We start from the raw sequence: 5,000 nt of genomic DNA on the forward strand, positions 1-5,000 counted from the left end.
ACGGAAATTGGGACGCCTTTCCTCCCGCGCTGGTCAAGCATCGCGTCTCCGGAAGTTTGATCCAGATGACAGGCTGCTTTCTACAGGACAGGACTCGAGTTGAATGCATTACGCATCAGTTGTGCTCTCTCGCGTTCTCTCTTTCTCTCTCTCTCTCTCTCGCTTTCTCTCTCTCTCTCTCTCTCTCTCTCTCTCTCTCTCTCTCTCTCTCTCTCTCTCTCTCTCTCTCTCTCTCTCTTATTTGATTTACTGATTTTATGTGTATGTTCTCATGGACATTTTCTTTATATATTGTAATCGGTTATGTTTATTTGATTTATAAATGCTACACTTGTATATTGTATGGAGATGTTTGGTTTCAACTCTATCAGATATGTATACCTATGTGTTTGCTTCCTGTCTGTACGTTTTGACATTACCAAGGATATGCACATTTATTTTTAGATGGATGTACCGCAGAGTACATTTGCATATTCTGTATACAGTATATATTCCATATTTACAGGTCTGTATAGTGTTCATGTATTTACAGATCAGTGGGTTATATTTTCTAAAATCAAAACAAGCAAAAGCAGTTCCTTTCGCGTAAACACCTGGGCCAGACAATGTTACGTCCTCACATTTTCTGTAATTACATGGTATATTTTCTGCTCTAAGGTTAGTTTGACTATTAGAACCCACCCGATATATATATATGAAAAGAATCGTTTATATTAATTTTTTTTCAATGACTGGAGTTTTTCTTTCGATTTCCCTTGAACGCCCTGGTTCTAACGGCCTTTCCCCCTCGCCCTCGCCACCCCTTGATCTGTTTCCGTAACAGCAACAATCACAGCCTGTCCACAACGAAAATACGCGTCCGTTAAGTCATCAAGCGGGGGGGACAGCTGTGCATGAACCTCATGACCTATTGTGGTGCCTTCACCTTCACCCACTGCCAGCAGCTGTCGGGAACCGCTTTCATCCCCCTGTCGGGCGCTGGCCGGCCGCTTGCTCGACCAAACGGCTTTGCGATTGCTGTCCACGATACTTCGTTGGGGAGGGTTGCGCGCATTTCGTTATCACTATTATCATTATTGTTGTTGCTGTTATTGTCATTATTAACCGTAGAAATAGTTATAGTAGTAGCAGTGGTAGCTTTAGTAGCAACAGTTGTAGAAGAAACAGCAGTTGCAGTATTGATATTTGATATTATCATTATTATCAGTAGTAATAGCAGCAGTAGTAATTGCTGTATTTGTTGTTGTTGTTTTCATTTATTTACAAGTACGTCTATTCATTGTTGTTGCTATCACTATTGTGTCTTCTGCAATTTTCTATATTAAAGGTAATACCATTCTTATTATATTCATTCATATTCATGCAATAGATATCACCATCATTACTTAATCCAAATCATTAAAGCGATATTTTTCTTCTTTTTTACAGACTAAACAAAACACACATAAGACCCGCCGCAGCAGCCCGGAAGAGCAGAGTTCGGGCCATTCCAACCTCTTCTAGACTCGGTAAGGCGCGCCCCCAAGGCACTCTCTTCGCGGCTCTCGCGGCCCGTGGGCCCGTATCCCTTCATGTAAATAGGCTCGTAACGCCCTTGACTTAAGCATCAGCGCGTCGACACCTGAGCAATTAGTTGGCACACAGGTAACGCCCAGGTGACATGGCACCACGCCCACCGCCACACCTGGCCGCCCGCTGATTGGTTAGTCTCTCACCTGCCACGCATGCTGATTGGTTGTTGTCTCTCCTGTCAGCTGCTGCTCCGCGCGTTTATGTGTGTCTGCGTGTCTGCGTCTGTGTTTGCTTGTTTGTGTGGTTGTCGTATGCGCGCGCGCGCGCGCGCGCGCGAGTGTGAGCGTAAGTAAGTATGCGTTAGAGTGTGTGTGAGTGTGAGTGTGTGTGTGTATGTGTGTGTGTGCGAGTGTGTGTGTGTGTGTGTGTGTGTGTGTGTGTGTGTGTGTGTGTGTGTGTGTGTGTGTGTGTGTGTGTGTGAGTGTGTGTGTGTGTGTGTGTGTCTGTGTGTGTCTGTGTGTGTCTGTGTGTGTCTGTGTGTGTGTTTGTGTATGTTCTTCGTTAGCTGTAGACATGCGGTCACAATAGACAGGTGCTACGCCAGCGACCGTAACGCAATCGCTGCTTAGAATCACAATGAATATTTAAAATGACGGAAATTGTGCAGAGGAAGCGAAAGAGGAACATGTTAAGATAAGAAATTAGGAATGTAAAAGTAGAGAAAATATGAATAAGAAGAAAATTGAAAGAAACAAATGATCAGTGACACTTTAAGTGGATGCTGGGGGGGGGGGGGGCGCAGAAATGCCCTAAGCACAGCTTTCACTCTCAGCTGTCGGGGATGCACACATTTGGCGGGGAGCGGAAGCTTGGAGTACACACACACACACACACACACACATATATATATGCATATATATATATATATATATGCATATATATATATATATATATATATATATATATACATATATATATATATATATATATATATATATATGTATATATATATATATATATATATATATATATATATATATATATATATATAGAGAGAGAGAGAGAGAGAGAGAGAGAGAGACGGAGGGCCTCATGGCCTCATGCTTGTCTGTCCTAGCATCTTACACTGCGCGGGCGTGAGTTTACACCGCCTACGCCCGCAGGTCAACGCTCGCGTTATTTGTTTGTTTACACGGGGGGGGGGGGAGAATATGTACTTGTGTGTGTATGATTGTGTGTATTCTAGTGTGGATCATGTGCATGTGTTAGTGTGCGTGCGAGAAGAGAATTATAGAAAAGAGGAGAAAAGAAAAAAAGAAAGAGAAGGGGAAATAAGAAGAAAGGGAAGAATAAGGAATTAAGAGAGGCGAGTAAACGAGAAGAAAGAATAAGAAAAAGAAGGGAAGAGAGAGGGGATGTAGGGAGGGGCCGGAGGGGGAGGGGGAGAGGGATAAGGGAGTCAGAGGAGGGGCTTAGTAGGGGGGGAGACGGGAGGGGACTGAGGGGGGAACAGCCACTGAGGTAGTCGCAGCCACGCCCCTTAGGCTCTAACGAGTGGTGATTGCTAAGATTACAAACTAATTGATGATAGTGATTTCCTAATGATGATTGTGATTAACAATAATTAATAATGAGTCACCTCCTGGGACTTGGGATTTAGTTGACTGACGTAGGATCAAGGCGGCAAACGTCAAATGAGGGTATGGGTCTCTCTCTCTCTTTCTCTCTCTCTCTCTCTCTCTCTCTCCCTCTTTCTCTCTCTCTCTCTCTTTCCCTCTCTCTCTCTCTCTCTCTCCTTCTTTCTCTCTCTCTCTCTCTTTCCCCCCCCCTCTCTCTCTCTCTCTCTCTCTCTCTCTCTCTCTCTCTCTCTCTCTCTCTCTCTCTCTTCCCCCCCCCCCTCTCTCTCTCTCTCTCTTTCCCTATCTTTCTCTCTAACACACGCATACTCAATCTTTCTCGATTATAGTATCTTATGTCCCTGCTTGTGCTGTCATCTATCTACTTATTAACCTGTCTAGTTATCACCGCCTCTGAATCTGTCTGTTTCCGCGAGACGCATCTCACAGAGGCGGGAAGAGACCAGTGTACACTATGATGTAATATATGAGTAGTTCCTTGTGCTCAGGTGTTTCCTTGGACGCCCTTGTGGGCGGGGTCTGCCAGAAGAGGTTTTCTCATACACACCTGCTAATTGGACGCACTGTTAGCACACTTGTACCAAAAGGTGTCCTTTATTTGACAGAGGTGATCTCTAGACGTGCACAGGAATATGTATTTCATTGCATAAAGGTTTTCACTGGATGTACTCGTGCGCGATGCCGTTCCTTGAGCAAAAGTGCTCTCTGACGCGCGTGTGGGCGGGGGTGCACCATATTTTACATGTCATTGTACTATAAGACAGACTTCATAGTGCACAAGCGTTCAGCACGCTTTCTTTTTTGTCCTTGTGAACAGTTTAAGAATACTGTACATACATGTGGCCAAAAGTATACAATCTGACACACATGGGCGTAGGCGTGAGTAGCAAGGGCAAACGGATAACTTGAGTTCATCAGCCGCTGTAGTTGGCCGGGCGTCCGTTTTCCCGACCTGTGTTACGGAGCGGACACTCCTCGCTCCTTCATGTTCCGTCGCCTTATCCGGCTGCTTCTCAAGAGCGGATACTTACTGAACAGGCCGTTCTCGCAGCCCCGCGTCTTGGGTTTCACGAGCTCTTGCTGCCATTCTTAAACTGATTTACTCGATGTCTGTGGCTGTTTTTAGTTTTTTTGTCTCCTTGTTCATTGCATTTGAATCTTTGCTTTCTTCGTTGTATGTTCCTCATGATTATTCATTATCGTTACCTTTTTTAATTGATATATCGACCTCCACATCGGTTTCTGAAAAAAAGGAAGAGATGGAGAAAGAAAGGGAGAGGCAGAGGGAGAGGGAGAGGAAGAGGAAAAGTAGGAGCAGGAGTAGGAGTAAGAATGCGAGAAAGAGGAGTAGGAGTATGATTAGGAGTTAGAGAAGGAAGAGAAGGAGTAGAAGAAGAAGAAGAAATACGGATCGAAAAGCAAAGAGCTCTGCCTAGCAACGCCCCCAGAGTCAGTGAGGGAGAAAATGACTGGCTGTTCAACATTGCAAAGTTGTGTGCCGTAACATGAGCGCGAGAAACTTAAGTCTGGGGACTCGTGTATGTGGAGGTGTTTAATGATGCGATTTTGCATACTGCAACATAGAATGTGCAAAATAACCTGCGTGGACTTTGATGCATTGGCATCCCCCTGCGACGTAAAGCGTTGTTCCTTCAATACATTTGACGCAAGTCCCTTCGTTCAACGAAATTAGGACACTATAGTATTTTGGCTAGAAGTAGTTTATAGTAAATATAATCCATCATATGTTTATGCGGTTATGCCGAACTCAATTATTTAGTAACCAGCCAACATAACATCATCATAGACAGTATATTGGTCTACGAGCACAGTATATTAGCTGTAACTGCT

General features: G+C 44.2%; 1 protein-coding gene across 4 annotated transcripts in view; it reads left to right on the forward strand.

Moving 5' to 3' along the window:
* LOC122257674 (uncharacterized) overlaps positions 1 to 5,000 on the forward strand; it is a 139,679-nt gene that overhangs the window by 115,723 nt on the left and 18,956 nt on the right. For all 4 annotated transcript variants that reach the window (XM_086539487.1, XM_086539489.1, XM_086539486.1 and 1 more), the window contains one exon: positions 1,429 to 1,508. The gene's annotated coding sequence lies outside the window, so the exon portion shown is untranslated. The remainder of the gene's footprint in view (positions 1 to 1,428; positions 1,509 to 5,000) is intronic.

This window comes from Penaeus japonicus, unplaced genomic scaffold, assembly GCF_977035675.1.
Source record: "Penaeus japonicus unplaced genomic scaffold, GWHDUDI00000001_assembly GWHDUDI00000009, whole genome shotgun sequence".
In the NCBI taxonomy this organism is placed as follows: Eukaryota; Metazoa; Arthropoda; class Malacostraca; order Decapoda; family Penaeidae; genus Penaeus; species Penaeus japonicus.